The sequence below is a fragment of the Pyxicephalus adspersus genome, chromosome 9, assembly GCF_032062135.1.
Source record: "Pyxicephalus adspersus chromosome 9, UCB_Pads_2.0, whole genome shotgun sequence".
NCBI lineage: Eukaryota > Metazoa > Chordata > Amphibia > Anura > Pyxicephalidae > Pyxicephalus > Pyxicephalus adspersus.
In genome coordinates, this window is record NC_092866.1 from 61755276 (window position 1) to 61777603 (window position 22328).

General features: G+C 38.4%; 1 long non-coding RNA gene across 2 annotated transcripts in view; it reads left to right on the top strand.

Moving 5' to 3' along the window:
- The first annotated feature begins 127 nt into the window (after nt 1-127).
- The window catches only part of LOC140338181 (uncharacterized), a 126146-nt gene continuing 103945 nt past the window's right edge, over nt 128-22328 (top strand). The window contains exons 1-2 of one of the 2 annotated variants that reach the window (XR_011922204.1): nt 128-185; nt 6685-6830. This is a non-coding gene — a long non-coding RNA (uncharacterized lncRNA). The remainder of the gene's footprint in view (nt 186-6684; nt 6831-22328) is intronic. The other variant, XR_011922203.1, reaches the window with a different exon arrangement.

Below are 22328 nucleotides of genomic sequence, written 5' to 3' on the forward strand. Positions count from 1 at the left end.
ACTCCACCAAACTTGCTAGCGAACAAATAAAGACGACCCGACCACTGACGGCTTTAGAAATGGCTGATGGACGTGGCCGGCGAACGACGTCGGCCAATGAATGACGGAAGGGGGCCGGACCTAATTCGAGGGTTGGGTTGAGGCACAGCACAGCCGCAGTGCAGCAGCGCTATTCACGAAGGCAGGTAGTGTACGTAGGTGGCGTAGCAGCACCCAGGCTGGTGGATTAGATAGCAGACTTGGGGGGTTCCCTCATTCTGGGGGTGATGGAGACCCTGTATGATGGGTTTCGGAGGGACAGGAATGGGCCCTGTGTGGGGCAAAGCCTGGGGCCTCTCCTGTATCAGAGCTTCTTTGTGTCTTTTGTGTGTGGGCCCAACAATGAAGGGGGGGGGGGGTTGTGTAACATAAACACTGACTGACTAATGGCTGACTGACTCACCACAGCCTGGGGTCACTTCATACAAATCACTGAGTCACTATTCCAATAAAAACCCGGGAGCGGGAGATGTAATAATCCCAATTATAATATTATTCACCGGAAATATAACTCCTGATAACATGAGAGCTAATGAGAACCCGAATTATAACCCACGATAATGGGGGAGGCAATATAATATTCCGAAATATAACCCCTGATAATGGGGGAGGCAATATAATAATCCGAAATATAACCCTTGATAACATGAGGGCTAATATTAAGCTGAATTATAACCCCTGATAATCAGAGGGGCAATATAATAATCCGAAATATAACCTCCAATAATTGGAGAGGCAATTTTAACCCGAATTATTACGCCCAATAATGGGGGAGGCAATATTATTCCAAATTATAATCTCCAGTAATGGTGAGCCAATATAATATTCAGAAATAAAACCTCCAATCATTAGGGAGGCAATAATAATCCGAATCATAACCCCCAATAATGAGGGCGGCAATAATTATCCAAATTTTAACCCCCAATAATGGGGGAGGCAATATATTAATCTCAATTATAATCCCCAATAATGGGGGAGGCAATATATTAATCTCAATTATAATCCCCAATAATGGGGGAGGCAATATATTAATCTTTGGAGGGGCAATATTAACCCGAAATTATTACCCCCGATAATGGGGGAGGCAAAATTTATCCGAATTATTATCCCCAGTAATGGTGAACCATAATAATTTTCAGAATTAAAACCCACAATCATTAAGGAGGCAAAAAAAAATCTGAATCCAAACTGTGGGATGGAACCCAGTAATGTGGGAGGTAATCATAATCCAAATTATAATCCACAATATTGAGGGGCAATATTAAATAAAATTAAAACCCTGTAATAATCTGAATTTTTACCCCTGATAATAGATGAGGCAATAAAATAATCTAAATTATAATCCCCAAAAATGAGGGAGGCAATATTAATCTAAATTATAACCCCCAATAATGGGAGAGGCAATATATTAATATGAATTATAATCCCCAATAATGGGTAGTCAATATAATATTTTGCAAAATAACCCCTGATAATGGTGAAGGCATTATTAATCTAAATTATAATCCCCAATAATAGGGGAGGCAATATTAATCATAATCCCCAATAATAGGAAGGGGATATAATCTGAATAATAACCCCCAATAATGAGGGAGGCAATAATAATCCAAATTATAACCCCCAAGCAATATAATAATCCAATCTATACCCCAAACAATGGGGAGCCAATTCAATAATCCAATCTTTAACCCCCAGTATATGGGGAAAACATAATAATCAGAATTATAACCTTCAGTATTGAGTATTTGGGAGACTATAAAAAATTATTATAACCCTAATAATGAGGGAAGGAATATACTAATCCAATTTATAACCCCCAATAATGGAGGAGGCAATATATAATAATCCAATCTATAACCCCAATATGAAGGAAGGTCTATACAAATTCAATCTTTAACCCCCAGTATAAGGTAGACAGTAATAAAATGAATTATAACTCTCAATAATGAAGGAGGCAACGTAATAGTCCATTCTTTAAGCCCCAGTATTATAGAAAGTCCATATAAATATAATCTATAACCCTCAATATTGGGGGAGGCAATAATAAAAATCCAATCCATAATCCATAGTATAAAGGAGACTATAAGGATTGAAAATATAACCCCCAGTATTTTTGTAAAATCTTTAAAAATCCAAATTATAGGCTCCAGTAATAATCATACTTCTGAATGTTCTGATTTATAAATCTGGGTATTAAAGGAAAATCTATAATAATCCAAATATAACCCCCAATAATTGGAGAGGCTATATAAAAATCTATTCTATAATCCCAGTTTAGAGGAGATTATAATAATGTTATGGGTTCACCGGGGTTATAAATTAATCCCTCAGTAATAGGAGGGATAATAATCTAACCTATAACCCCCAGGTATATGTGAGACTTTAATTATCCAAATTATCCAATAACCCAAGTATTAGGAAACTCTAAAAAAATTCAAATGATAACCTCCAATATCAATATATGAGAGACTATAATAAAAATAAAATATAACCCCCAATAATGGGGGAGGCACTAGAAATAATCCAATCTGTAATCCCCAATATAGGGGAGACTGTATCAATCCAAATTATAATCCCATTAGGGAAAATTATAAAAACCCAAATAAAACCCCCAGTAATAAGGAAAATGTATGAAAATCCAAATTCTAACCCCCAAAACAAAATTCAAATCTATAACCCCTAGTATAGGGGAGACTGTAATAATCTGAATTATATCCCCCAGAATTGGGAAGGTCTATACAAATTACAATCTCATTGAGCACTAAGGAAAGTCTATAATAAACAAAATGAAACTCCCCCAATATTGGGGGAGGGAGTATAATAATCCAATCTTCATCCCTTAGTATAGGGGGGACCATAATAATCCAAACTTTAACCCTCTGTATTCAGGAAAATCTATAATAATCTAAATGATAACCCCCAATAACGGGGACGGCAATATAATGATCCAATTTTTATTCCCCAGTATAGGGGGGTCATAATATTGTAAGATATAATGCCCAGTATTAGGGGAAGTCTTTGAAAATTTCAAATTATAATCCTCAGTATTTGGAGGAGGGGGGGGGGGGGCTATTATTATTTGTTGAGACTATAATATTCTGATATAGAATCTTCACTAATGGAGGCTATAATAATCTGAATTATAATCTTACTCATCTGGCATCTTGACCTCCCATAATATGACATTTGCATAGTTCGGGGGCCAACACCACTTGGTAGATTCAGTTGCATGAATATAATAATGGTTTTAGGGGTTTATCATGGTGCCCACAATGTATGGGAGACATTATTCCCACTGACCACTAATTTGAATGGGCTTTTTCCAAATTGACCCTCTTCGAAAAATATTGGTTTTAGTAGGGGTTCCCCAACACCTGAACATTATTTTAAGGGTTTACTGAGGTTGACAAGGTAATGCATCAGTAATAGAGGAGACTATAATAAGTAGAATTATAATCCTCAATATCAGGGGAAGCCTATTATCATATGATTGTTTTAGCAAATACTATAATATTTTTAAATATAACCCTGGGGAGGCTATAATAATTTAAAAGATAACCCTGGGGATCAGAGGGGGCTAAAATATTATCAGTTATATAAAAGGACACTAAAATAATCCTAATTACAACCCACAGTATAGAGACTATAATAATCTGTATCATAATCAGAATTAGATATGTGAGATTATAATATTCAGATTGACTGTATAACCAGAGGCAAGGGAAATTATAATAATCTTAATTATAACCCGCAGTATAGAGAAGACTAAATTAGTCTGATTTATAACTATCAATATCAGGGGAGACTGTAATAGCCTGAATTATAACTTTCATTAATAAAGAAGACCCTAATAATCTGGATTATAACCTGAAGTAAGATAAAAGACTTTATTAGTGTACATTAGATAGAGGACACTTTACTATTTTGATAAATAACTCTCAATAATGAGGGAGGCTATCATATTTTACGTTATAATCCTCAGTGGGGAGGGGGACTATAATATATAAATTGTATTTTGGAGAGATAATAAACTGAAATTTAACCCCCACTGATAGGAGAGATTATAATAAACTAAAACATAACCCTAAGTGATATGGGAAATTATAATACATTGAAATATAACCCACAGTGATAGAGATTATATTAAACTGAAATATAACCCCCAGTGATAGGGGAGATTATAATAAACTGCAATATAAAGAATATAAAAAACTGAAATATAACCCCCACTGATAGGAGAAATTATAATAAACTGAAATATAACCCCCAGTGATGGGGAGATTATAATAAACTGCAATAAACCCCCAGTGATGGGGAGATTATAATAAACTGAAATATCTAGTGATAGGGAAAATTATAATGGACTGAGACATAACACCCAGTGATTGTTTAGATTATAACAAACTGAAATATAACCCCCAGTGATAAAAGAGATTATATTAAACTGAAATTTAACCCCCAGTGATAAGAGAGATTATAACAAACTGAAATATAACCCCCAGTGATCAAAGAGATTATAATAAACTGAAATTTAACCCCCAGTGATAAGAGAGATTATAACAAACTGAAATATAAACCCCAATGATGGGGAGATTATAATAAACTGCAAAAAAAAAACCCCAGTGATAGGGGACATTATAATAAACTGAAATTAAACACCTAGTGATAGGGGGGATTATAATAAACTGAAACATAGCACCCAGTGATTGTAGAGATTATAACAAACTGAAATATAACCCCCAGTGATAAGAGAGATTATAATAAACTGAACTAAAACTCCCAGTGATAGGAGAGATTATAATAAACTGAAATATAACATTTAGTATTAGTGGGGATTATAAATAAAATGCAATTTAACCTTCGAATAAAGAAGATTTTTTCAACTGAATTCTAACTCTCAGTAATAGGGGAGATTATAGCAAATCAAATTATAACCCTCAGTAAAGGGGGGGGGGGAGTAATCATCTGAATCATAACCCGTTGTCTAGGAGGCGACTATAATAAACTGAAATATAACTCTGAATAACAGAGATTTAAAGAGACAAATGCTGGTCTAATTGTATATAGGATAGCGAAGACAATAGTATTCTGATATATATTGGGGTGATTGTATTAATCTATATTGAAATTCTCATTATCAAGGATATTATAATATGTAATACTGTATATAGGAGATACTGTCAACCAGACACACTATAATATTCCGAGTGGTAATAGAGGGGATTATAATAATTTGATTTTTTTTCTGAATTATTTGGAAAACCAAGAAGGGTATAAAAAATCTGAATTATAAACTCTAGTAATACTGAAGGACTATAGTAATTTGAAATATAATCTGAAGTAAAGTAACTAAGAACACACTATGGTCTAAATTATAACCTACCATATGTGGGATACTAATAAAATCTAAAAATAACCCTCAGAATTAAAGGAGACTATAATTATCTGAGTTACAACCCTCAGTATATAGAGGACTATAATAATCTGAATAATAAACCCTAATATCAGAGGAGACTATAATTATCTGAATTATAACCCCATAATCAGAGAAGATTATAATAATCAGAATTATAACCCAAGAATCAGAGGAGACTATAGTAATCTGAATTATAACCCCAGAATCAGAGGAGACTATAATAATCTGAATTATAACCCCAGAATCAGAGGAGATTATAATAATGTGTATTTTAACCCCCAGATTTAGAAGAGACTATAATAATCTTACTAAAGCACTCTATAGTAATCAAAATTATAGATCTAAGTATGAGAAGTGACAATATTAATCTAAATGATATAAACCTAAATATGTGGGGGGGACTATAATAATCTAGGTTATATTCAATCAATTACTTTAAAAAAATCACCTTTGTAAGATATGTTGAAATGAAAATAGCAATTAAGGACAAAAGTAAGGATAAACTATTTCTAATTATCCCATTTTGACAAATTACCCCTTACTATCGGGGGGGGAGTAAAATAATCTGGATTCATATCCCCATTATAAATTGAATTATTGCCATTGGTATTGGGATTTTCTCCCATTTTTCTCCCAATGTGTCATTTTATTGACAGTTCCGTTTTTATTTTATTTTTTATGCCCCCTTTACAAAATTATTAATACACAGTATTTATATAGCACCGACATTACACAGCGCTGTACAAAGTCCAAAGTCATGTGACTAGCTGTCCATCAAAGGAGCTCACAATCTAATGTCCCTACCACAGTCATATGTCAATAATATAGTCTAAGGTCAATTTTGGGGGGAAGCCAATTAACCTAAATGCATGTTTTTGGAATGTGGAGGAAACCGGAATACCCAGAGCCACCACACTGCTTTTTTTTTTTGTATTTCCTGTATTGTTTTGTAGTCTTGATATTATTGTCATTTTGGGTTCTCACTTTAACAGGCCGATATGTTCAGCAAAAGTAGCAGTTAGAAGACTGAGAAAAAACCTTTAACACTGACAGGGGGCTTACACTGGTCAGCTTTTATTCATTTAGTTAAAAGCTCCATCCCAAAATTAACAAAATATTATTATATTATATTGTATTCAACAAGTAATCTTTAATTAGACCTTTATTTGATTCACTTATGTAAACTCTATCTATATCTTTAAGTTTGTCTACCATTCCCCTCTCTACAGGTGCTGTTATCCAAGGGTGGCTACATTCCTTCTTCATAGATACAGTACACTAGGTGTAGCCACCCTGAAAGAGGGAGTGCATTCCTGACCAGATTACCAGGTGAAAGTAAAGGGAAGAATTAAGCAGCCAACACATCTAAGGACTGGTAAGTTACAATATATTCAGTTTCCTTCTTAAATTTAGATACATTTTCAATGGTTAGGAGCATTCTGTAAAATAAACTTTGTAAATGTTTTGGAATGTGATCTTTCAAGCAGGAGTCACTTTGATTTACAGTGTTACATAGTAAGTCAGGTTGAAAAAAAGACACAAGTTTATCAAGTTTACCCACTAGGGATATAAACATATCCCAGATATAAAACCCTATGGACTTGTTGATACAGAGGTAGGCAAAAAAAAACCCTGGTACAATTTGCTCCAACAGGGGAAAAAAAATTCCTTTCTGATCCAGTGAGGCAATCAGATGTTCCCTGGATCAGCAGTCTCTGTTATCTTTACTTTAAAGCTTTAATAAAGCTTTTTCAAGCAGATGCTTGCATTTACCAATCAATGCGGGAGTGTACACAGGAGCTCACAATCTTGAGCATGAAGCACAATATATCATATTAGAATGGACTTTGTACTATGGAGAAATATATCAATACATGATAATAATGTAATCACTTCACTGAGGCTTTAAAGCAGAAATAACGTTCCATGCTTAAAAATCAGGCAGGTAGTGTCATCTCTGCAATAATCCCTCCTACCTGCCTGATTGTTCCGGGAAACTTTTAAAAAAATCTGAGCATGTGCAGCTCAGCATGGGTTGCCAGTATACTCGGTATACTACATGTGCATGCCCGGAATGAATAAACTCCTTTGCAGGCCAATCAAGATAGCCAAAAATCTTCTCCAGGAAAAGAAAAAGGAAGAAGATGGCTACGCCCTGCAATGGAATGAAGACTTAAAGTGGATTTAGTTCCGCTTTAAGTGAAACTAAACTTTTAACAAAAAAAAAATGTGAGCAGTCTGTTTTTTTTATTGCAGAAGGAACAGGCACTATATTTACTGAAATAAATCACACTTACCTGCCAGTTAGCGATTGTTTCTGAATGGTACAGTGATCTGATCAGTGTATGATGCCTGGCATCTTGGGAAACCCCTGGCTGCTAGGAATGAAATACCTTTCACACACATGCACAGTAACATCCCTAGGTTATCAAACACATATGTTCACTTTGTCACTTTTGTTTTGCCAGCCCAAAAGATATTAAGTGGTATTACTGTGGAGGTGGGGAATATTAATTTTAGTCTCCCAGCTTATTGGTGATTCAGTGTGATCGGTAGGTCTGTAACAAGATGTCCGCAGCATATGTGTTTGAGAACCTAGGGATGCTTTGAGAACCTAGGGATGCTTTGATTGAGCTGTCCCCCATTAAGTTGTAAAACTGAATGTTTAATACATACTTTTGGTCTCAGTCCCCTGAGGAAGCCAAGAGGCGAAACGCGTCGGGTCCCTGAGATAAATACCCTGACATTTTGGTTTACTATTCAAACCATCTATCTGTACAGTTTGTTTACCCTTAAACCATATAATAGTATAGTTGGTCTATGTTAGAAATAGGATTCAAATATTGTGTGAATACATTTTTCTAACAGAATTGCAAGTAAAAGCCTGCTTTCCCTCTCACTGTGCTTTATATTTATACTTACCCAGGCTTGGCAACTGTTAACTTTTTAACAATTATTTAAGGAGTCCCTTTTTGTAAAATCCATCTCCCCTTTCCCTTCACTACGCATTTTTATTTGTGCTGTCATAAATGTACATGTAGTACAACAGTATGACTTAGGTGATCCACTGTATATACCAGTGCTTTATAACTGGGGTTCCCTGAAACTCAAGGGTTCCTTGGGCAATGAGTAATTTGTGCCTCTCAGGTCAGTTACCAGTGATTTATTTGGCAATCTGTAGGGGTGGCAGCCTTCCCAATGGTCAGCATTATATAAGACATTGTTCCCACTGACTACCACATATTATGCTGTGAGCTGTGTATATAGTATTTATAGCCTTGGTTTCCTGAAGACCTGAAAGTTATTTCAAGGGTTCCCCCATGTTAAGACCTGAAAGTTATTTCAAGGGTTCCCCCATGTTAAAAACTTTGAGGAACATTGTATATACTGTACCTACATATCAGCAAACAGCTCGCCAGGCAGCGTTGTAGCAGCTCCATCCAACAAGTAGATCTTATGGTCCTGCTTAATGGCCCCTGTTTCTCCCATCTCTCCATATAAGAAAGACACATAACACATAAGGATCTCTTTATAAAAAAGGCAATCAGACATTTCCTGATGGGGGTCTTCCAGGTCAATGTGTTTCAATGGCGGTATTTGATTCCCAACAGGGAATTTTTAAAGCAGACCTGTCACTAAAATGTTTACTTTATTTAAAAGGGTGGATAACCCTTTTATATAAATTAAAAATGATCTTTAATTTTTTTTTAAATGTGTTTTTTTTTAAATGGGAAGCCGTTCCCTTTCTGTCTTCACCACCCGAACGGTAAAGCGCGGAATGGGAGCGCAGAGCCTCCTCAAAAAACTGAGCTTGCGCATGCACAGTGAGTATGGCACTCTTCTCTTCCCATTTAAAGAAGGCTACATCACCTGATCTCACACCTGTGCAGTGCGAAATCAGGGGACATAGCCAGAAAAAGAAAAAAGACGGAAGAAGATGGCGGCACCGGGCACACGGCGAGGATTACATGACGGCACAGGACCAAATTGAGAAATGCTCTGGAGGGATCAAGGGCTCTGTGGAAATAAAGGTGAGTGTGATTTTTTTAATTTTAGGTAAAGTTTAACTTTCAGAAAATTTCAGATTCTCCTTTTTATAAATCGAGCCCATAGTTAGCCACTTTTGCAGTTATCACTTTTAAAAAGCAGCCTCCACAGCCACAATATAAGTGAATAGGCCATTCAGGCCAATTTTAAATATGGCACCTGGTTATCCCAATAAAGTGAATGGAGTTTCTGATCACCACTGTGCCAAATCTAGCTTCATAAAATTAGCGAGCATTTCAAGTGGAGAACAATGAGGTGGCGATCGTTACCAGATTACTACTTTTTTATACATGTTCTCCATGGGGCAGAAGCCGACTGAAACTGCTATCATCTTATTATTGTGTCCTATTATTATGTCTGTGTTCCCATTTGTGATCTTCATTGACATGTTTGGGTTGCAACACTGACAAAAAAAGAAGTCACCCCAAAGAGGCATCAGACAACAATAATAATAATAAAAAAATACTTCTTCACCTAATCCATAACCAAACTAAAAGAAGCGTAAGTCTTTATACTTACAGTTATTTTATGTAAGCCATGTATTGGCTTCCTATAGCTCTCAATGAGCTTCCCAGCAAGATGTGTAGGTGTAGTTCTGGCTGCAGCTGGCTTTGTTTTTTATGCATCAGTGATGCGTTTTCTCTGCCATTGTCCCAGTTTTGTTTTTTACACAATTGTAGTCATGTTTTGATTCCTTACATATCTACCGGTCTTTGTTTGGTTAAACACGCTGTAAGATGTGAAGGCCATGCTGCACAGTGTGTACCGAGATGATAAGTATTACTCTGAGAACCATGTTCAGATATAAAAAGGAGAGAACTTTTCTTGATTATATCATTTTGTTAGAATGAAAAACAGCAATCATGTTGTTGGCCCTCACGCCTTTGTTCATCGGAAGCTGTACAGTACAACATGACGTACAGCGTGATGCTCAAGTACAGCATAACAAGAGTCCCACATTGAGGTTTGGATGTCCATTGTAAATGGTTAGAAAAATCATGCATGGGTACTTTCCAAACTTGGGGTGCCTGAGATTGAGGTAAGGCAAGGAGATCAGGAGGAACTAATAGTGCTTTGCAGAGCATGCTGTGCTGACAATGCCAGTGAAGAGGAAGTATTATTTCAATAGCTGTGCAAATGGACAAATATGGGGCTTACATTGCTTTAAGAGTAATAGGCCTGCATGGGATTTGTTATATAGTAAATATTGGAACCCATGGACAACTTTTTTACTTCCAGCCACCCTCAATAATTTTCCAAGAAGAGACTTAGCCTGATTTATTAAAGCTCTCCAAGACTGGGGAAGATAAACTAGCATGGGGGAACATGTGTGATCCAGGAAACCTGGAATGGATTCATTCTGGAATTTAAAGCATTTGCCAACTAAGAGCAAATTGACTTTAAGGAATTTATACAGTATTTGTTGGATCACCCATGTTTTTCCACAGTATTCTATCTTCTCTAGTTTTGGACAGCTTTAATAAATTGGGCCCAATGTTTTTCTTTTGGAAGCATATTGATACTCATGCAAATAACTTGTAGTAGCTATAATAAAAAATTTGCAGGATTGGCCTATTTTCCTAATGTATACTTATTTATCAGCATGTTATTTTGCAGCTTGTAGTCTTGGCCTTGTAGTGACATTACCCCGTGGCGGCTTGTCTCTACCTAGTGCACCAATGTGAATTCTGGGAAGACTTTAGTCACTACACACATGACTAAGGCTGTGTACACACATTCAATTATTGTTGCTGGAAACAATCTTTCATGACCTTTTCCAGTGACAAAAAATTGATAGATGAATGAATGAGTGCTGTATATACAGCATTATTCTGTTCTATGGATAGGATAGGGGGGAAAGCGAGTGAACGAAACCACACTTCTCTCTTTTCCCTTCACTTGTATTGTGGTTGTTGACCATTCATGGATCTGTCAGGCGACCTCACATGTCAGATTGAGACGAGCACAACCGTTCATATTGGGGAGAATCATCTGACCTGTGTACATAGCCCAAGGCTTCCTGATTTGAGTGCCGATTCAGATAGCTGGGCCCATGCATCATGCACATGATTTGAAATAAAACGTGGGTGACATATTTCATTGCTACACCAGGTCAGTAACCCTTACCCTGTTTTTTCATTACCAGTCTGCTTTAAGTTCCCCAACAAAGTTACCTTCAATATTCCCCTAGGTCCTACCGTTAATATGCACTTTGCACCAGAATGTGCCTATAGAAGCTCTCCTCCAATATGCAGTGCTTCCAGGTGTAACTTCATCATTTACAGTTCCCCTTACTCCTATGTAGAATACCCCAGAATGTACCCCAGCCCATCTAAAGAACTTCCAAATCTTACTTCCAGCACCACCTAGCTGCTAGACTCCTCCACAGAGCGAGTACATCTTCTAACGCATGTCCCGCAATGCATTACCCAGCCATCCAATTTTTAGTGAGAATTCTTGCAACTACATATTCTTGACTGGTATTAGGTCACCTGACTCTGGGCCATTGGGTCATCAATATGAATGGCAACCCATAGAGTTGCAGTTCACCAGGTTGGGTTGTAATCTTCCTATAGGGCCAGATCACCTGCAGCATATATTACTTTAAATCCCCTCCCTTCTCTGTTTTTATGAGAGGTGAAGTCTGATGGTTGATTTATAATGTTGTTCTATTTTCCTGATTTACAACGCTTGCATATTTTTTTCCGGTAAAAAAAGCTTTATCTGAATGTCTTCTGCTTGAAAGGAAAGCACAGGCCCTGCCGTGTAATTACAGAATTTACTGCAGTGTAGAACATTTTGTTTTAGTTTTGGTGCTTGGCAGGAACAGTTTTATTTGCGCGTAGCATGTTATCTTGGTTTATAAATAAACTGTAAAATGCATTATTATAGTTAGAAAATTATCTTACAATGGAAATGGAACCAAAGAAAGGCAAGAAGTTAAAGAGCAAATATTTTTTTTGTTAAAGTGGCCCTGTCGCTGGAATAAACATGGGACCTGTGAAAGCAGAGGCTTTATTTTCACTTATTCTGCTGCCCATTCAGTCAATCTCATCTATTGCAAGCAGATATGGTTCTAGGAAAGAATGGAGTCCTTGGAAATAGGGGGGGAAATGCAAGGCATTCCAGCTGTTTGCACCCCTTGTTATTAGGACAATTGCTCAGTTTTACAGCCCCTAACACCAGCCCCTCTGGTACAAATTTGGTTGACCTTCTCCTTCAATGTTTTCTGTGGTTCTTCCTAGCAAAAGGAACACCAACGTGTAGCAGGAGACATAGGTATTCAACACTTCCAGTGGAATAGATTGTGAAAACAGTTCATGGCTCTTGAAACAACTAAAGATCAGAGGAATGGGTGATGAGACAGGCAGTGTCAGGTTTCCTATAAGGCCACCTAGGCCGCAGCTTAGGGTGCCATGGCCACTAGGTGCAGCATTTGTACTCAATCTGGCCTGTTGGAAGCCATTGTCATGAAAAACAATGGCCATTGAGGTTCTCCTTATTTCAGCCAATGACACAATGGGAACCAGTGACGCAGCTTGTATTGGACAGCGGTTGCAGTAGAAGGAGCCTGAAGGGAGCAGTACAAGCTAGCAGACCTAGGGGAGAGAAAAGTGTAAATCAGGCCTGGGGAAAGGTGATTATAAAGGACCTTCTTTTGCAGACTGACTTTTCACTTCACTTCAACTTCACTTTTGCATCATTCAATCCATTTCCTGTGAACTCAGGCCATGATTATGATCTGAGCTCGAAGTATTAATGTGCAATGCAGTGCTTACCCCTCAGGACCCAAATCCATTGGCTCAAATATTTATTTTGCTTATTCAGTCTAATGCTTGTTTTTGTTGGAAAGGCCTAAAGCTATAACAAGTGTTAGATTGGTCTAATGGTCTTGATTTACTATAGGAGTTTAGGATGTTCATTTAGCAAAATGGATAATCATTCTGCAAGGTGAAACTTTACTGAATTCATCCACCCAGTCATGTGCAAGCAAAAGTAATTTCACTGTACATTTTCTTGCACGTAATTGGGTAATGGTTGCAAAAAGAATTTTCACAACATTCACTAAGCTAAGTGATTGATGGTATCCCTTGCAGAGTGGTAATATACTTTGCAAAGTAAAGAGTACAAACTCCTTTAGTCAATCGAATATGGCAAGCGTTATAAGGCCCAAATGCGGACATTTGTTATTGCTATGGTGGCATGAAAACACCAGCCTAAAAACAGCCCTCTAGGAAGACACTGACGAGTCCAACTAGCTGCCATCCTATCCTGCATCAATGCACTGTTTTTGAATGAAATAATAAGCTGTAAAGTAGGACTTGCATGTTTATGGTGCTCATTGCAGGTTTGCTGCTTTAAGGATGGCAGTGCCTGTAGACTAGTCTGTAGTCTGGGATTCCTTTTTTTGGGTGGTCTTTTGGTATATGTTCAGCCTTCTAATTTAAATAAACATTGCAGTCTCGGACGTGCTGCGCCCATGGGAAGCATAAGCTTTGCAATGGGGACAAGGCAAGGGGTAGTCAGGTCAATGTACAGAGACTGTGAACTTTAGCTAGAGCCACCAGATGAGGTATAGCGACTCTACTAGGTCTGGGGGAAAGCAGATATTCAACATTGCAGCCTTTACCAGATTAACAAAAAAATAAATAAAATAGATTTCAGCTTTAAATTAACCCAAACCCTACACCTATTTCTAGAAACCCAACCCTTAGGATGAACTTGTATTAGAACTACAAGATTCCAACAGATAAACAAGAACAAATAGCAATATTCGCTTCTGCAGAATGCCTTGAATGTGAGGACCCCCCCTAAATTCAAGTGCTTGTTTTTCTGCTAACTATTGGTAGTCACTTGCCCTCCATGTGAATGCAATTGTGATTTACTACCCATACAGTGCTCATGGGAGGTGGTATGCACGCAAATACCGTTCTTGGGAATCCAGGCTTCCTGGGAGTACCAACAAGCTTCAGTAAATGGGATGCTTTTTTTTTAATAACCATAACATCTTAAGTGCATGATGGCTAATAAAGGTTTACTTTGTCCTAACTTTCCAAATCTTATCCTATTTTAATGTTTATTAAAGTTTACATAAAAAGAAACAAGGTTGTAACAAGCCAAAGAGGGGCACATGAAAAGCAAGATGGCATTCAATGGGTTGGACATGAACTGGGATGCAACCAAAACTCTATGGGAGACATGATTCATTCCACCTTATGTGGTGAAGAAACAAGGAATGACAAGAGCATTGGCATCTTGTGCCAAGGACAAGGACACCAAGGACAAGAATAGGTAGGTAGATAGGGTAGGGAAAGGACTGGACCAACTCTGAACTGGGATGTCCCACAACACAACACTAGCTAGAATATTAGGAATAATACATGGTAAGTAATGATGTCAAATACCCCAGATGGTAGTGAGTATTCCATAGTGACCATGTTTGCATGAAGGCAGCCACCTTATCATACAGCATGGCCGCCAGCTTCCTCATAATGAACTACCAATTAACCTTCCGTTCAACCTAGGTAATGGTAGGTGAGCCAGAACACTACTAAACCTTATTCTTAAGGTGAACTCCATTTTGGTAGAGAAATCATGCACTGTAAGTAAATTATACACTGTGCACTGGAAATGCACTGGAAATGTGGGGGCATGCGGGAGAAGTGTTAATAATAGGGAGTGTGATGCAATGGTGAGAGGTAAGTTTTGGTGTGAAGTAGGCCAGAAACATGTGGATGAAAAGTTGGGCTCAGGCCCAGTGGCAGTGAAGGTTTTCGCACAGCGGTTGGTAGGATCTCTACAAAAAGCTGTTAGCTGTGGACGCTGGCACAATCCTTGTAGTCAACAGCAGAAGTTGGGACGGTGAACATGGCAGCTTAACTTTATGGAAGGGATAACTAAACTTTTAAACAAGTTCACTGTCCTTAAGATTTTAGAAGGCCAGACTGTGGGCAGTGGGTGTAGAAAATGCCCCAGTGGGAATAGTTGGCATACCTTAACATTGTCTTAGTTTTGGGTATATATTCCATAGGCCAGCAAGTTTGTCCTGCCTCTCCAACCAATACCAGCCATTGACACACACAAAACACACAACGGATGCTGTTCCACAAGAACAAAAGAGAGTGAAATAAGAGAGGGGGAGAGAGAACAGGAGAGAGAGGGAGAAGGGAGAGGGAGAGAGATAGAGGAAATGAGTGGGAAGGGGAGAGAGATGAGAGAGGGGGACAAGGGGAAAGAAAGGGAAAGGGGGAAGAAAGAACAGAGAGGGAAGGTAGAGGGGGGAGAGCAAGGGGATAGAGAGACGGAGGGAGAGGGGAGAGAGATGGCGGGAGAAATAGAAGGAGAGAGAGTGAAGGGGAGAGAGACAGAGAAGGAGGGTGGGAGTGCGGGGAGAGAGAACAGAGCAGAGAGGGAGAGGAAGCGGGAGAGTAGGAAAAGAAAGCAACAAATAGGGGAGAGAGAGGTGGTAAAAAGAGAGAGAATGGAATGGGAGTTATGCCTTAAATACAAATATCACCCTGCACAGATCCCTGCACTGCATGTGACCTCAGTATTTCACTTTGTGCACCCTGCTACTGTAGAGCCTGTCGCTAGCAGCAGCAGCAAGTTCCAGTTCCACAAAAAGATGCTGCACTGCCCCCCCTTGTAATCATGCCACCCTAGGCCATGGCCTACGCGGTCTTGTGGGAAATCTGGCCCTGGGTAGGGATGTAACACTAGCTAATGGTGGGATAGGTTGGGGGATATTTTTAACACTGGATGGGAAGGACTATTTTGTTCAATTCTGATTTACGTGAGCAAATGTTTTAAAGTATTTTAGTATGTTGGGTTTTCATCAAATAGATTATTCCTACACACCAATGTAAGAAAGGGGATGATGGAGAAATTCTGTAGTCCCTAATAAATAACCTAAACATATATCCACACCCCAAAAAAAGAAGAAGGAAGTTTTTGTTATGAAAAGAAATTTCTGTGTAACATTGTATCACAGCATTACAACACAATATTACAACATATTAAATATGTGTCCATTATATTATAAAGACTTTAAAAGTTATCAGACACTGATAAAATGCTGAAATAGGAATTTGTATCAAATAACAAAAGGTATCCGATGTTATCATTGTTCATAGATCATAATACAGACTAGGACCACTCTCTGCAGGCCATTCATGGGTGGCCAGGTTGCAGTGTGGCTACAAGTTATTCCCGCCTGTGAACTGTGCCCACGGCTACATGTAGTTTCTCACCATTAGTGAAATAAATGGGGGGCTGTAGTGAGGGGCTGAATATTGACCACTGTTAAGTATTGAAATGCTGGTGCATTAAGTACAAGCACAGCAGTTGGCGCTGATAAGTGCCTGGCAAGGTGCAAGCCGCTAGGAGCTGTCTAAGAACCGCTTTACCCACCATCCATCTGAACTTGGCTTATCTTTTTGTTGTGACCATACAGACCCCCATACTCATGTGACCATACAGACCCCCATACTCATACCCATACAGACCCCCATACATTGTGAGATACTCCATATACCTGAGCGTGTGGATGGATGACATGTATTTGCAGTATTGTATTTCATGGAGCAAAGCCTACTGTTTCAAATAGACAAACACAGAATTTGTACAACCACTTTACTCGGCTTCCCATTAATAATGGCATCTCATTATGGCAGGCAAGAACACATGGACTATAGCAAGACATGGGCCACAACCAATGGTCAATGTGTAAACAGAAGCTACCTACCCTTTTTAGGGTGCATATAAATATATATATAATTGCATAGTGAGATATCTGAGGCCAAATTTAGAGGGTATTTGGCAGCATTTTACTTTATTTTACATGGAAAAGGGCCTGGATAAGGCTGCAAGTAACGGCTGAGCTGCAGATTTGCAGATGCTTTATTTGTGATCCAGGTCTGAAGTTTATTGAATGGGTCTCCATCCCTTTCTGAGGCCAGAATTTGGAGGGGGCCATTGGAGCATCTGCCTAATCCTTATTAAGGAAAACTATTTTAAATTAAGGGAGAAGGAGTTGGAGCCCAAAGCTAGGTGTGGCTTGGGAAGACTAAGGCGTGTTTGACAAAGCTGCCAAGGCTGGAAAAAGCCCATGTACCAAGCCTATTATAACCAATGATGTTTCCTGATTGAGAAAGATGGCTAAGGGGGCATGGTGGCGTCCCTTTTTGCAATGACATATGTGAGTGATTTGAGTTCATTAGTGGTAGAAATGCAATGTTGGGAGCAAGATGGGGCCTTGCTAAAGCACAGCTGCTAGGAGCAACACCATAATAAAGCAGAGAAAGCTCCTAGATACTAATGAGATGTCAGATGGATTATCATCATTTTTGAAATGCCACAGAGTTAAAGCAGAACTAGCTGTCTTTAATTTGGTCCCGTGCTGTCCTGATGACGCCATCTTTTTCCTTCTTCTGGCCACGCTACTGGATCTCACACTGAACAAGCATGTGATTGGGTGACATATTCTGCTGTAAAAGAAATCGTTCCACTCTCACTGTGCATGTATGAGGTCAGCACCCATTTCTTTAATGCCTGAAAATCCCCTCTCGGCATGCTTAGGCATGCATGAGCATGCGCAGAAGGAGCAGCCCGAAGCGCTCCCATTCAGAAGGGGAGGGACTTTGAAAAAAAAAAAGGCATTCAAAAAATAGAAAAAAAACAAGAAAACTTTTACTTTCTATAAAATTGTTATCTACCCTTTTATATGAAGTAAAAATTGTGGTCTTTTTTTTCCAGAAATAAATACAAGCCGAGATTTGTACCCTATTTCTTCTTTGATGTCTGCTGAACATTTTTGAGCTTGTCCGACCCTGAATATTAAAATATATATTGTTGGTTTTGTGTTACTTGTAGCTTTCCGCCGGCCCTTAAGAAGTTTACTCAGCCAGACAAAATCAGCCTCTGCATTCCCCACTGTGTTGTTACTTGTGACATAAAAGGCCCTGGGATGTGTCACCACAGACAAATGTTTTCTTTTCACCCTGGTAAACTTTTTTTTTCTGCCCCTGGGTCCCAGCTTAGTCTTGTCAACAGAGCCTGAGCAATATGTCAGCAACTGGAGACAGAAACCAGAAGGTTGTAAGAAGTATCGCAAGGCAATAATAATGACTGTTTTCATACATCAAGACTACAAAAAGTAAGAGCAATGTGTGAAGTGCTACAGTTGAAGCTGAATTGGATATTGTCCCAATAGAAAAGCCAAGTGTGTTCTTACTTTGGTTCCATCTGTGTAATATTCCAGCATGAAGCACTTTATGCACTTTGCCTTTATGGAGACTTCTCCCTGCTGCTCTCTTCTCTTTGTGGTCTTGCCTCTACCCCATTGTATTTCTTAGAAGACAGTCTGTATTGGTAGGTCCCACCCACAAGGAGCTGAATGCTCTTGTCACATGACTTTTCAGTTTACTGTTTATTTAAATTATTAACATACCGCTGACACTTTAACTGGCAATGCTTTATATTGACCCCTTCTAATACCCCCATCATAATCATCTACACCATTTTTTCTCAACCAGGTTTCTTCCAGAGGTTGCTGGGGGTTCATTGAGCAATGAGCAGTTTGTGCCTCTCTGGTTGGTTTAACTGACACCAATGATCTTTTTGGCTATCTGCAAGAGAAATTCTTCCCACTGACCACCACACTAATATACTGTGAGCTGTGGATATATTACCACAGGTCAACAAAAAATTAGTTTTGATAATCATCAGAAACCACAGCAAACTTTTCTAAATTGGTTTTTCAAGCAGATTTCAGATCTACATTTCCTGAGTTATGAATACTATTATAGTTAACATTGTACATGCATGTATTTTGTTCTGAATTGTAGGCACCATTGAAGTTAATGTTTATACATCTTCAGTGTGAAATAAAAAAAGGCACACTGTGGTATAGATCTACTGAGCCATGTCACTCAGGTACCATTGTTTCTTCAGAAATGCCTAGAGTATGATTTTCTTGTGTAATCTTTGTCTGGATTGTCGGGGTACAGCATCCAATAGTAGTCAGCCATCATACATTCATTCCAGAAACCTTGGTAGCGGTGCTCCATTAACTGAATGTCCTGGTGAAAACGTTCTCCTTGTTCCTCACTCATCATACCAAGATTTTCCGGGAAGAATTCTAGATGTGAGTGCAAGAAATGTAATGACATGCGACAACCCAGTTTCTTGTATGAATCAAGCAGATTCTAAACTTCCTTGTATGCAGAAGACTTATGGTTGCCCAGAAAATTTTCATACAGCCACTTGAATGCATCCCAAGCTTCTAGCTCAGCTGCTGGGAGAGATTGTTTGAAAACATCATCCTGCAAAACAGACTTTAATTGTGGCCCTATAAATATCCCTTCCTTCATTTTTGCAGTGCTTATGTTTGGAAACTTCTGAACAAGGTACTGAAAACCCATGGAGTTTGATTTACCCATGGCCTTTACAAGGTTCTTCATCAAGCCTAACTTAATATGGAAAGGTGGCAGAAATATTTTATGCGGATCAGCCAGAGGCAGAAACTTGACACTGCTTGTTCTGGGCTTATAGGTATCTCTTAGTAGCCAATGACGTTTGACATAATGGTCTCTCGTAGCTCGGCTGTCCTACAGGCATAGGAAACTGAAATATTTTGTGAATCCTCCATGCATTCCCATCAACAAGTAAATGACCCCACAAATGTTCCACTGGTCTATTTTATACTGGATTGCGTGAAATAGTAACTTCATGTTGTCATAGGACTCTTTTAAGTTAACGGAATAGGCAATCTGTAAACTTGGTTTGGAATTACCATTATGCATTAGGACTGCGTTCGAGCTTCTTTTAGAGGAATCAATGAAGATACGCCATTCAGATGGAACATACTCTTGCGACAAACTGTTAAAGAGTTCATTTATATCATGACAGTAGCACAGTGAGCCATCACTAGTGAAGAACTTTGTCAAGTTATGATTTCGTTTTCTGTAGTGAGTTACAGTTACAGCCTTTGCAAGCAAGTGCTTCTGTTTAAGCCTTGAAGCAAGAAGTTCTGCTTTGTCTTTGAAGAGATTTAGATCACAAATGAGATCATTCAGCTCTGCTTGTGTAAATGTCTCTGGTTCTGAATCTTCATCAGCCAAGTAGTAGGATCAGATGATTTGGGGTTGTAACTGGCTGCAATTCCAGCGCATTCCTCATCACCTTCTACAGAAGCAAGTCCATGATGTGGCGGTACCGGAAATGGCAATGAATCATCATGGGGAACAGGGCTAATTGCAGAATTGAGGCTGGGATATACAATTTTGTGCTTAGTTTTATTTGAGAATCCACTTTTGTTGACGCGGCACAAGTAGCAGTCGATTAGATAGTTTTGCGGTTCTCTCCACACCACCAGGATTGCAAATGGCATTGCTGTTTTACGCCAATTTACCCAGTCACGCAGTCCCTTGGAACAATTGGTACAGATGACATATGGAGCCCAAGACTTATCCTGGTCACTGAGTGGACAGCCGAAATTTGTATATGTTTTCAAGTTCTGTGGTAATTTGGCGATGTGCTTTCGTCGTGAATGAACACGTAACAGAAACTGGATCAATAACTGTAACAGAAACTGGATCAATTTCTAGACACGATGACAAATGAAATCAATCGCAGTTAGTGCGGTCTCTAACCTTAAAAAAAGAAAACTGTTGTTAAATTTTGTAATATGTTAGGGCTATTTATAACGATTTTCACTCAATATATAATTAGCTGCATCACAAAAACTAGACCTGCTAAAGAAAAACTGAACACAGATTTGAAATCTGCAAAAATACTACAAAGTCACATAAAATTATATCTGATGACCTGTGTAATTATAGCAGGGTGTCCCTGAAGACATGAAAGTTATTTCAAGGGTTGTCCATGGTAAAAAAGGTTGAGAAACACTGATCTACACAAACAATACAACAATACAAACAAGACAATTTCAGAGGAAGCCAGTTAACCTATTGGCATATAGGGGGCATTTATTACAGAAATACAGGGAGAACATACACTCTTCCTATTGGCAGTATGAACTGTCCTTATTGTCCAATAAGGACACACCAAATATTACCGGATTATGTTACAATGAATGACTGAGCTGAGATTGGTGTGAAATGGCTGTGTACATCCACTGCTAAATTTGGAACAGAAATCTTTTTTTTTTAACTATTACCTAGTAACAGACTTGGATTCATTTACTTTTCTGATATTGTTCCAGGAGGGCAATGCGCCTTCTCCCATTTACCCTCCTTTGTGCTCCGTGGCCACATGTGCTTCAATGAAGACTAAAATTAGTTGCTTTAGTGCATAGGCATGGTCTACTGTAAGAAAATTCCCCTGAGAAAAGTTATAATGCAATCACTAGGAATCTGTGCAATAAGACAATAGGAAAGTTGAGATGCACTAAAAGATGAAAAACAAGAAAGTTTGTTAACAAGACAATAATATAGTTGTGTGTAATATACAATATTTTAGCATAATAAATGTAATAAAGTCAGAACTTACATGCACTTTTCCTAAAACACCCTAAATAAGAGAATGTTTATTTCCTGTTCTCTCTTACCATATTGTGTTTGGAAACCAAAAATGCATTTTAATATGTTTTAGCATTAGTAAGCAGCTTTCTAGTGGAACTAAACTCCTCTCTTTACCACCAGCAAAGACATCTTCGCCCCGTCTCCTTTTGGGTTCAGCTATCTTGATTGATGGAATGAGGTATTTCCCAAGTATTCACCCAGATATTGATAAATTATACACTGAGCTGCACATGTGCAATGCACATGTATATATAAAAGAAGTTTGCAAGCAGGTAGATAAGTTT